Genomic DNA, 13,487 nt, shown 5'->3' with positions numbered 1-13,487 from the left:
CAATTAAAATCAAAAGATCACAAATGACAAAAACAAACAATAAACAAGTAATATATAGAAAAATAAAGCCTAGCATAAACACAGGTATTACAACAAGGCAATAATATAATAATATGGTAATTTTTAAAAGGATATAATAAAAACAACAATACTGATACTTACACAAAACCCACATCTTTAAACCTACCTAAAACCTTGTGGAAAAAGGTAGACACTGTTGTAGCTGACCTTCATTCCTATGGCAGAGAATTCCAGGGAGAAGCACCATAGCTGACATAGAATTTATTCTCGGTATAGTAAGGAGACCTTTATGTGATGATCTAAGGGTTTCTGCCTGGTGTGGATTCAGTGAGCAAGTCAACAATACATGAAGGGGCTAAACCATTAATAGATGCCATTCATAGACACAGTAAGAAGTATTTTAAAATATATTCTTTGTTTTGCTGTGAGCCAGAGAAGAGAAGTTAAAATAGGACTGATATGCTCGTACCTTTTGGTTCTAGTTAATACTCCGGCTGTAGCATTAGAAGAAAAGTCAGGGAAACACTAAAGTCATATCTTCTGGGGACTGAATGAGAGTTGATGAGATAATCTGGACCAAAGTGGAGCACAGACTGACCAACAGAGCAAAATTGCCACGATTCTAAAAAATTTTAGAAAGCCAGAAAGTTGTCTTTCTGGTTCTTGTCTCCATCCTCCGCCGAGCATTGTCTAAGCTTAGTTGTCTGAGGATTTATATTGAGAGCGCACACACACATGCACACACATGCATGCACACACACACACAAACACACACACACGCACATGCATGCACACACACACACAAACACACACACACACACACACCTACACACACGCACACACACACACACACACACACACAGACGGGAGAGTAAGTGTTTGGGTCTTTGCAAGTTTTTGCATGCACATGCAGCCGTGCGAGTTTCAGTGTGGACACTTTGTGTTTGTGTCAGTGAGTGCGTGTGCAGCCACTCAAGATTGTTTCTCAAGAGACTATATACAGCTGTTTACCCAAGAGTCAAATTAATTAGGGAGATTAATGGCCTAATAAGTGCAGATTGCTTCTCTTAATGACTCACTGCTATATTACAATCACTCCCATGAAGCAGAGAGGGATTAAATTGAAAAGTATTGCTAATGGAAAGACATAGATAGGATGCGGGTATCACAGTTGCACTCTATATGATTGTTTTGCTCTTTCCCATTAAACTTAGCCTGTGTCAACTGGAGTTCATCTCTGAGATAGGCACACGGTAATATCAATGTAATACCCAGTTGTCTGTCTTCAGAAAGAGGAAACAAAACAGAACCAGATCTATGTCATACATAAGAGATGCACCATGTATCATTTCTACCATATTCATACTAACAGCTAACATGCGGCCGATTGTTATGGTATTCACAAGTTGGTATCTGATTGAACACAGTGTATAGCACTGATAAATAATAGGGCACTGATGGTACTGGAGATATATTATGTTTGTAATATAAAATGGAAGGCATTATCTACGCTATGGAATCAACGCTCCCTTGTGAAAAACTGAAAATGTTTCAACCATTTGGAAGAAATGAAAGCTATAAATAAAAACTACCACAGACATCATGATCAACAAATCTCATTTTAATGTTGCCTCTCTGAGGACACCTTTATGACCTTCGTTTGGTCTTTGTTTGCTTTGCTCTTTGCCTCCAGCACCCTGACCTGCGGAGGTTTCTGCAGATGCACACACTACCATCTTTCCTGATGTGCTCATACGAGGTTAGCAAATGCTAATAGGAAAATCATAATGCAGAAAATTGTGCAGTTTCCCTCCCCTGTAAGCTCCGGGGTTGAATCACGTGACATTTCAGGGCTCACATCATATTTCTGTCCCATCTCTAACTTAGTCACTCCTGCTCCCACAGTGGCCTACCCTCAGCTCTGCATGCTGCATTTAAGTGGAAAGGGCAACTGGAATGAGGTGATTGTTATTCATTGTACTTTCTGCATAATATTCATGATTCAGTTCATTACTACATTTTCCATGCAGTCTGTTTTGCATACAGAATGTGGTGTTTTATATCTAAAATGGTTCATGTCAGCAGAACACCACCATCTAATGGATGTCACTGAAAGTTAGGGTGGGTAGGTCACAGGGGCCAGGAGCCCTGTGAATTCATACTATCAGAATATTAAACAAATGTTTATCTGTGCATAAACGTCCTATTCTTGGTCTGACCACACATAAGGTTTCTGCACCAAGCACTTTCACAATCACAATTATGCCTCTATGGCTATTGGAGAATAGTAAGATTTTTGCACAGTGCACGCAGGAGTGTACATCTTTTTTGTTCTCATATTTTATTGTGTAAATAAATTTGCATATCACTTTACTTACTTAGGCCTCTGTATTTCTGAAAAAACAAAGGCCTTGGACGAAAGCCCTCCATCCTCTTCAGTGTTGCGCCTTTCGATCCAGTTGCTGCCATGACAGCCCCTACTGCTGTCTTTCCTCTTATGGCCCTGAAGTTCCATGATACAATGTTGGAAGATCATCTGGGTGTCGGATGATTCAGACGCCATCGTCTCTTTGCCTTTTTTTGTGTTAATAGTAATTTTCTCCTTAGCCTGGGAAACTGAAAAGAGTCTTCCTTACTAAGGCTTTGAGATTTTTTGTTTTTCATTGATGTTTCATTAAGTTCCATCTGGTTTCTGGTGTATTTTGGAGCTGATTTGTTAGTCCCTTAATAGCCTAGTAGGTAATGGATTACAGTCTCATACCACGTGGAACCACATGCGTTGATTTTATACCAACGGGCAACCTCGATCTGATCCTGTGAGTGATATAAATTGCTTTTATTTTCCTTTAATGTATATCATATTAAAACATGGTACATTTTGAGTGAGGCTGTAAAGGTAGGCCTGTTTCTATATTTTGTTTTAATTTTAATTACTTAACTTTTATTTATACAGGTAATTTCATTGAGACACAGGGTCTCATTCTCAAAACAGACCAGATTAACACACAATAGCAAAAACAACAAACAGTAAAATAGAACATTCACTTGAAGAGAAAACGGTCAATACTAGTGCAAAGTGTCATGGCAGTAGTTTAAATATATTAAAAAAAAGAGACAAGAACAGACCCCCACGGACAATCTCTCCAGATATCGTAAAATTAGTTCCTAAAAAAGAACCACGCTGGAAAGCCTCAGTTCCTGCTGTGGTATGTTCCAGGGCAGAGTAGGAAATGGTCATTTTTCCATATTCCAGGGTCATTTAAGTGAATGAGAGAAAGTGTGTACAAACCTTTGACTGGTACTGTAGGTACACTATTTTTATAAAACATACTATATTGAATTAATTATTTTATTCAAGTGTATAGCTAAGACACAATTTACATTAAATACAGTTATTATTCAGTAGTGGATCCAACGTAAGTTACCTAATGTAATAGATGTTAAATAGTACATAATGCCTTCAATCCCTAGATGAAAACTCAAACTGTCCTGATTGTGTTCAACTGTAATTCACAGACACCCTTCAATCCCTTCAAATGATTGGCCCCAAATGCATAATTCAAACTTCATTAAACGAGTGAGACATCCTCCCAATCAATATTGTGGGTCAATGAATGGTAACACTGAAGACACGTGACCACAATAATTGTCCTGAATATAATTAGTTTGCATAAACACAGTCAAGTCATTAAGGAAGGGCCACCTGTTTAGTCTTTGCACTGCATATTACATTGTGTACCAATAGCTTTCACAACAAATCTGTTTGCTTTATTAAAAATGAAAGACTGCTGATGTTTATCTTGAATAAATGGAGTCGATGCTACAAGGGTTTACTTACTGTTCCCTGCAGGAACCTGGTATTATGCATTTTTAATAAACACAATTTCAAAGCTAATGATTGGGCTGATTAGTCTCATTTGATACCAAGTACCAAGATACCAAGTGACTTTCAATGTGTGTGTATATGTTTAATCCACCATGTAGAGCTGAGCCAACAGAAACGATTATGGTAAAGAACATTCTAGGGCTGCTGCCTAAAAGTCCAAGATCCAGATCATCAGTCGGAGAGCCCTCAGTTGACTGAGATTCTTTAAGTTGAGCAGTCTTTTTTTTCTCATGTTTTTTGTGTGTCAGTGTGCAGTTTACCCAAATATCCCCAGAAATAGCTTCAGTCGGAGTTCTCCACCCTTTCGTGTTGCCCTCTATGTTACAATCATTTTACTACGCCAAGACATTCTGTCCGCTTGGTAGAGATGTTTGCGACAAGTAAAGTATAGGCAGTTGCACATCCAGGGTGAGTCGGAGGCAGCTGCCTGGAGGAAGAGGCTTTGTCCGGTCAGGTTCCAAGATAACATTATCTTCTTTCTTCTGCTTAAAAGTGTTAAATTTACAGCTCACGGAAACTTAATACCAAATATGTTGTTGTACATTTCCAGTCCATCACTGCATGCATTTTGCTTGGAGGGCTAAGTTGACTGCTTTACTACATTATGTGTGAACGTTGCTGTCACCCTGAACTGATGAACCCCATTCAAAAGTCTTGCGGATCAAAAAAGTGTTGCTTAATAGTCAATTTTTTATTTTATTTTTTTTAAAAAGGACTGAATACTTGAATGTTTGTATGGAACAGCCAAGTACAGCCCTGGCATGTTCTGTTAATTATCTTCTTCTTCAAAGTCAAGTGTGCGTCTTTAACATAAGGTGAATTAAGGGAGGATTCTCCATCCATCAAGTCTCCTTTTGATTCATCTGACAGTGCTTGTTCCTTTAAAAAACCATGGCCTTTCAAACCTGCATCAACTCCAAAGGACATCCTTCCCTCTGTGTGATTTGTTTGAGGAAATCCAAGTAATTTATCATTCTCTGCATCATTTTGTGTTACAGACAGAGATGATTGGTGACAGAGGTGGATGAGATGGATGGACAGAGCAAAACAGAAAGCGAGAGCAGTGAATGAACTTCTGACCCTGAGGGTGTACGGCTGCAAGATGGAGGCAGCCTCACCGGGCATCAGAGCATGAGAAAGACATTTCTAAATGAAATACTTGGATGACATATAGAGCCACGATCAGCTCATGATAAAACTCATGTCTTTGGACAAAGACAAATAACCTTTATACATAGGTTCTGTCCAAAAAGAAATGTATATTTGGTGAATTCTCAATCCTCATGTATTTTCCTCCATGTTAGCAACATGGCTCTATGGATGTAATGATATGGAGCCTTCACGTCCTATGGAAAATATGGTGAATACCAAAAGCTCTGTGGTTCCGTCATGTTTCATTTAACTATGACAACAAACACACTTGAACACAACGCACTGGTTATTTCCAGTTCACAAGTGGAAAGGACCATCTTTTCCATAGCACGTGAAGGCAGCATTTGTCTGTCGGTCAGTTGGTTGGTTGGTTGGTTGGTTGGTCAGTCTGGCGGGTGTTCCACCACATGGTTAATACTCACTAAATATATCATCAATTATTGGATGGATGGACATCTTATCCAGACATTCATGGTTTCTCTGCTGATCCCTGGCTCTTCCTGTAGCGCCACCATGGGGTTCACATTTGTGATTTTAGTGACATCTCAATTTCTATTAGGTGGGTTGCCTTGACATTTGATACACACACCCATGCCGTCCTCATATTAATTGTAATAACTAGCAGATGTTGACACTCAGATGATAAAACTGGTAAACATCAGCATGCTGGCATACAGTATATCTTATCTTAGGGTACATACATACAATCGTCTGCCTTTTTTTTCCGTCGTTCTTTCTTTTCCATCCACATGGCCTCGGCTCAAGAAATATCTGTGTCTACTCAAAACCAGTGAAACCGACTTAAAATGTTGTAGTCAACATGCCAGGCCTGGATGTGCTGCTGTAACTGCCCCAGTAATAAACCAACAACGGAAAAGAAGAGGCGAAGAGACATTGTATAAAGTGTATAATACAAACACCATCGAGTTTCTCGCCAAATGGCAAGATCCATCCTAGAGAGAAGTCTGTCGACGGTTTCTGATGTTATTGGAGACATTTGTGGTGTTTTGGAGACTCGAATCACTCTGCAGTTAGTGTCCTCAATCAGCAGCTGGTGCTCACGTGAGCCCCTTCCCCGTACCAAAGCACTCAAGGGCGGTCAGTTTAACCGCTAGATTTAGAGACTTTTCAGACCTTCTTAGCAACTTAATTTATAAAAAGCGACTAGCGACCAATTTAGTGACTTATTCAGACCATCAGGGAAAAGGGAGAAGTATATGGTCGGCCTAATTCATTTCCATGCATGTCAGTCAGAGTACAGTTCAGTATACAGTCTATGGGTCGGTCTCTATCCTCTCACGCAGCAGCGCTGTTGTTGTTATGTGAAGCTGCGGGGTTAGAGGTTGGAGGTCGGGCGATGACGTAATTGTTGCTGCTTCGCCAACCAGATGACAACGTCATGGGGGGGGGGGGGTTAAAATCTTCCCACTCTGGGACTCTGCTTCAAAAGATACCATTTCCAGGCTCCGATAACACCGGCTCTGTGTGGATGGTTGGCCAAAACGATACAAAAGTTGCGCGGTTACAGGAAAAAAATGCGTGGATGGGCCCTTAGTCATTGTGAGCACATTACCATGCTGATGTTGCAGCCATGTGCAGCCTTGCAGAGTTGTTTGCATGGCTGTAGCCTCAAGCTTTTCAGACTCTGAAACAAAAAAATCAAGGGGGACCAAGAATGGAGCATTTGGAGCTGTAAATAAATGATTGCCCTTCATTTACTTCCTTCACCAGTCTTCACTCTTTTGTAATGCTGATAGTTGGAATTGCCATCACTTTCTCTTCACTTTATCTTAGTACAGAAAAAAGGTTTAGACAAATACATTTACTTCTGGGCATTAAGATAGGAAAGACATCTTGAGATGTTCAATAAAACAGAATGTCTGTTTCAGTTTTCCTTTAGTTATGGGTAGTACATAAAACTTGTTGGCCTTAAGGCTGGTTGCAGGTTGTGAGTGAGGAGCAGCATGTCAATGCTAAAGCATTAAGGGAAAAAACAATCAACAAGTTGACCATCTGGCTGCGCTGTAGAAGTAGAAGGTGCTATTCCTCTGTGAAAAACCCATCGACAACTTCACTGTTAAAATGCAATCCACATAGACGACTTTCCTTTTGCCTGAAATTAAAGCCTTAATTGAACCATCGAACACAGATTCAGCTGAAGAAATGTTATCAAGAGCGGCTTTATTAGAAGGTATGCTTGATAAAAAGCAGTCAACCGTGTACTAAAACTAGGACTAGAAGAGTATTTACACCAGTGTGTGTGTGTGTGTGTACACTACACTCGTGCTCTAACATGCATATGGAGCAGAAGCTCAAAGAATGGAAGGTTGATGTCAAACTGAGGAGATAGATTGAGTGATTGGGGAAGAGAGAGCAATAGGATGAGAGACAGAGGTTGACATAGTGTGGTGGTGGGGGCGGGGGTGGAGCTGTTGGCAGATGGTCTTCAAAAGATGGAGTCCTCTGCTGCTTTTCCATCTTTGCTGGAAAGAGAGAAGAGGTATGGAGAACCCTGAAGGAATAAAATGCAATGATTGATTAGGGAATGGATTTTCCCCAGCAATTGCTTGTCGTCTACCTTTGACTTGACTTATCTTTTCATCACTCAACCACAATTCTTTCTGGACTTTCTATTTTATTAATCAAATACTACTAATAATATGTGTGTAGTGTTGTAACAGGACATCAACACCGATATGACACAGTGTGTGTGTGTGTGTGTGTGTGTGTGTGTGTGTGTGTGTGTGTGTGTGTGTGTGTGTGTGTGTGTGTGTGTGTGTGTGTGTGTGTGTGTGTGTGTGTGTGTGTGTGTGTGTGTGTGTGTGTGCGTTTATGTGTGTGTGTTTTAAAAGGTTTTCTGTAAGAGAAGCTGCTTGAGGTTTTTAAATCAAGAGGGGGCTGTAAAACATTTTTAAAACAACAGTTCAAAATTTTGGTAAAATATGCTTTCTTGCCTATAGTGTTACATAAGAAGGTTGATTCCAGGTTGAAGGAGTAAAATCATTTTCCATGGATGTACACATTAAACATTGGATGTCGGATAGACATGCAGATTATGTCAATACTGGGTCCATCTGTCCATGACCAATTCGGTCATCTTTTCAACATCCAAACTAGGTCCAACCATGACCCAACTTGGAGGTCATATCGACGTTCATCATTTGACCTTTGAACTGGACCCATTTTTGGATGTCATTTGGACATCTATAACAAGTGCAGGAAATGTACATGATGTGGGTTTTTTTGTTGTTGTTATTTTACATGTTCCTGTTTTCCTTTAACTGGTTTATTTTAAACAATCAAGTCATTTATTTATGCATATATGTATTTTTGCATTCATCTGTTTTTTTTTATTTGGGAATGCAATTTGTGGAAAATAATTTTATGGTAGCCTATCCACCTTATTATGACAGTCAAATACTACAGAGCCAGAAAATGCAGGTCAGGAGCGGTTCGATCCCCGCCCTGCCTTGTGTCACGATCGTTGTGTCCTTGGGCGTCACCTGGCGTTACAAAACAACCCATTCAGTGGACCATAATTGGACGTCAAAAATGAAATAGAAAATATGTCACGTTGCATAGTGGGTAGTATGAGGTCTAGTAGCAGAACTCTGTGTTTGTCTCATAATCCTCATAAGAAAAGAAACAATGTGCTTACTTTGTCATTAAAGCTTCGAAAAATTGACCTTGATCCAAAAAAAGTTGCATTTTCGTCGTGTAATAATCATGATCTGTAATGAAAGCACTCATGAGAAAAACAACAGTTTGAATATATTATATCGTGCGATTAATTTGCCCTGAAAAAACGCCCTTGGTGTGTAAAGGCCTTACTCGTCTCTCTCCATCTCTCCTCGTTGCGGGTTGTCCAGATTCTAGTGTGCTCCCACAATGTGGCAAATTAAAAGCCCTCACAGAGTCGGGTAATAGGGACTTCATAACATTGTAAAGCAGCTGGGGCAATAATCTTACGGGCCGTCGCTGCAAATGTACTTAGTGGAAACCCTGCAACAACTTTTCAGGTTACAAATAATTTCTTGCTCTAACCTGCATGACTGCATCCAACTATTTTTCTTCACTACAGTCACTGTTTTAACTAACATGTGGTTAATGTTAATATAGCCTTTTCACGGCAGATATTTTGACTTGTCAAAGCAGGAAAAGCACAGGTGGAATAAATAGTATTGGCTGCATTCCATTTAGGAAACCATTACATGTGCTAGGGTATTATACACACTGACGCACTGAAATAGCCTACTGGGACACCTAATTATAATGGAGCCATCGTTTGATGTTGACATCTGTGCTTTTCCTGCTTTGGGCCAAAATGTCTAAAAGGGTCTAGTTAGGTTGAGGCAACAAAACCACTTGATTAACGTTAGGAAAAGAATGTAGGTGGAGCTAAATTAGTGCATTTGTAGAAGTGTTGCCAAAAAATTCGATACTCAGATAATAATCGAAGATTAGTTTCATATTATATACTAACTTGCAAAAGTATCAATACTTTTGCAGACAATAGTGCCATCTCCGCCTTTTCCAGTTGATGCGTAATGTCACCCATCAGCACTGCAGACAAAACAAGACAGAAGCTACAGCTTGTCTCTCTGAGCACATTAACTTTGGTAGAAGCTAGCATCTAATAATAAATATTAACATTAACGGCAGAGCTAAGTAGCTAACATCATCAGTCCTAAGTCTCTAATGCTAAGAGACAACAGGATGACATAATAATGTTTCTGAAAAGTCAACCAGCAACAGCTGCTACCAACTCTACTTAATCAGCAGTGGTAATAAGGAGCCAAGTCACCAGAAACACAGAAGATAAACAGGACTGTAGCTGAATACATTAGCATGGACCAGATCCCTGTTTACACTGTGGAGAAACCTGACTAACAACAACTGATTCACCAACTGAATCCAAGGTTTAACCTCCGTCATGGAATAATTTAATGTACACAGAATTAAAAAAACAAACAAGAGAGTTTGAACATGTTTGTCATATACACACTACAGTTATGTGTTTTCATTTTTCTTTGCACTACATCAGACAATTTTTTTAAAGTGTTGTTATTGATGTTGTTTGTAATGTTCGAATCTTTATTTTAAAAATTCTGCCTTCCTTTTTTGTAATTTTTTCCCCATGGTATCGAAAATGGTATCAAGTATTTTCCTGGGTATTGGTATCAACTTTGAAATTCAAGTATCATGACAACCCTAGTTTGTAACATAACAGGACACACCGGACATGAACATTACACAAACTGCTGCTGTCCTGGGTAAATTATCTGTATTTGTGTGACCCCCACGCATCACCCCAACCCCGAACATCCTCCCTACACGAATGGCTCAATTCTGGAGCACTTGCTCCATGTCTAATATTGCCACGGATGATATGGGTAACAAACACTAGACGCCTTGTCAAAATGACTGTATTTGATTTGTCACTCAGTTTTCTATGGACCCTAAGTCACCTAAGGTCCTCTTATGTTTACCCTTAAGTCCCCCATGAAAACAATACACTTTCTCACTCTGAAAGAGTATCCCGTCTGTCGTCAAAACTTCATCGTATCTCAGGGAATTTAGCTTGAAAACCTCTCATGAGTATTTACCGCAACATATTGTACAAAAATACTTTACAATCTGGCCTGTCTTTATTTGCCACTTCCCGCCCACTGAGCGCTCATGCGGATCTGCCGAAATGAGTTATGACATGTGTGAAGGAGGCAGAGAAGACGGGGGATTTGGGAGTTCAGGCTTAGTTGAAGACATTGTCGCCTACAACAGCAGAAGGCAACATTGTTAAGGAATTTAAAGATTTATGGGATGATGCTCTTAAAGCTCAGTTCATGAATACATTTCCCCTTTTATCGTTTTTGTCAAAGGAGGAGTCGTCATGTCTGATCTGAGTGGTGAAATCTTCACACTCAAGTATAGCAGCAATCTTTTGCTCTTAAATAAATGAGGTCAATTAAATGAAAGCTCTCCTTTTTTGCTCCGTAAGCCCAGGAGCTTCTTCAAAGACCTGATTAAAAAGGGACATGAGCTACAACAGTGCAGAGTGTATCTCCATCTGTGCATTTATCACATCATCTGATGGGTTCTGCTTCAGATCTGCGAAGCACAGGAGCAAACCACCAGCAGCATCAGGGAGAGACCTGCTGACACAGCAAGCTGTAAACACTTTGACGAGCGAGGGCCGGCCACGGCAATGACAGAATTCATTCTGCTTTGTCATGGAGGCGACTTGAGTCAGCTTTCAGGGGGATAAATAAGCATGAGGCATGCAGGGAGAGCAGAGTGTGTTTTATACCTCCTCTGGTTAGTGGAAATCGTCCAGGCTTTCCTGGTAAATTATCATCCAAATTTGACCTCTGATTGGATTGGATAGTCTCTGGTGAGTTCTGTTTCCCAGCAAACGCATTAATGCACATTTACACATACAACATATCAGTAAAAGCTGAGGCAGCTGACCCCTTTTCATGGATCGACCAGAGTTCTTGCTCATACCTGCTGCATTAAGCCGCTGGAGACCGAGCACATGAACAATCTTCATTTCAGAATGATGGAGAGAGGGATTCTCTGTATTGTATCAGTTCTCCAGTAATTCTTGTTAGAAGGACGCAGGTGGAGAGACTGCATGATAAAAAAAATGAAACCGGGGCTCTTGATTTAATTTAATGCAACCACGCAGTCTGTTCCAAACCACCTATCAAAGCACTCGTGTACAGTGTGCCAATGAAGTGTGGTCAGTACACAAAAATGTTACATCTGTGGTGGATATATCCATAAGATCCATAGAATACAATACAAGGGGAGACAGGTGAATAGGGTCAACTTTTAACTAATAGATATCACCATGGAACTTTGCAGTTGACTACTTACATTAAGACATTTTTTTGAATTACATGTTTTCTGAAATGTTTAAATATGTAAATGAGGCATTATCTTATGAAATATGTCCTTTATTTCATTTTCAGAATAGAAATCTGAACTTTGGATTAAGAAAGTTTTAAAATCCTTTTTTCATTTTCTTGACATATTAAAGGTTTTTACAGAGGGGATTTCTGTTTGTATCACTCCATAAAGCAGAAAATACTGGCAACAGCCTTAAATATTTATTTTCGCCCTGTTTTTAAGAATAAAATGTTGTATCATTTAGGCTCTGAATGATATTTGAAAACAGCCCTCTGTAAAGACCTTCACAATATAGATAGGAATGAAAGTGTAAGTGCTACTGAAGTGGAGATTTCTGGCTCAGAGAGAGAGCAAACTGACTGTAAACGGTCTAAAAACATATTATATAATTCATACATTTTGCAAGAAACCACAGGGGATGTTTTTCATTGTGATAAGTTTTCTGAAATGTTATGTTTAAATATGCAAATGAGGAATTATCTAATGCTAACTTTTGGTAACTTAAGGAGAAATCTGTGTAGTAAAACAAACACGTAAAATTGTATTTTGGATGTTTTCATTCCACTAGTGAAAGAAGACGAAATTGACTAGTGCATGAAAAAATGACGTTTTTGTCTGGGGTGGCTCCTCTAAAAAAAGTTAAGTGATGTTTGTCAAGACATGAAGTTCAATAGAGGGGGAAAGATAACAACCAGACAGAGACCAGTCCATATTTTCTGTTGATAGAAAGATTATCTAGGCTCTTGATGAGAATATTCAGTTGTCTCATTCTAGGGATGTTTTAATTAATGTTTTAATTAATTATTCATGGTGTAATGTAGTTCCCAAACCTAGCCCTAAAATATCAGCTCAAGTGGGCTACCCTCTTCATGAACACAGCCCACACTTTTCAAATGCGTTGATCTGAATGGACTTTAAACTACATTTAATGTAAGACTCATTTCAAATTGGTAAATACTGTATGTTTTAATAGAGGCACAGTAATCCTGGAATTATTGATTTCTAAGTTCTAAAGTTAAGTTTGCACACTTAGAGGAATAAGCTGGACTTCTCATCATCTTAGCTGTCCATATTTATTAACTTGCTTATAAGTTTTCATGCACTTTGAATTGTGTCAAGGGTTACAGCTCACTCAGGCCCTGTGCAGTCGGCCTATCAGAGCTTACATTACATTTTAATGAGCTTAGCTACTCCACACTTAAAAAACAACAAAAAAAACTACTGTTTTCTTTGGCTGCACTTGAGTTTGAAGAGCGACAAACATCAGTGAACGGAACAGTGCAGCTTTGGTGAAATCTGTGCTGACATTGTGAATTGAACACATGATTTCAGTTTACAACTTTCTAAGTTTTCCATTTTCTAATTCTGATGTAAATTGTTTTCTCTTATGTGTTTATGATTTCATGACTTTATTGCCAGGATAACCTTTTCTAAATTCTTGCCACAAGACGCTGAAGTGTATTTCTACCAACTACCTAATCTGGGCTAATTTGATGGCTAAACTCAGTATAGCAAC

The sequence above is a fragment of the Echiichthys vipera genome (assembly GCF_963691815.1).
Source record: "Echiichthys vipera genome assembly, chromosome: 2".
NCBI classification, from domain to species: domain Eukaryota; kingdom Metazoa; phylum Chordata; class Actinopteri; order Perciformes; family Trachinidae; genus Echiichthys; species Echiichthys vipera.
This window is presented reverse-complemented; position numbering follows the sequence as displayed.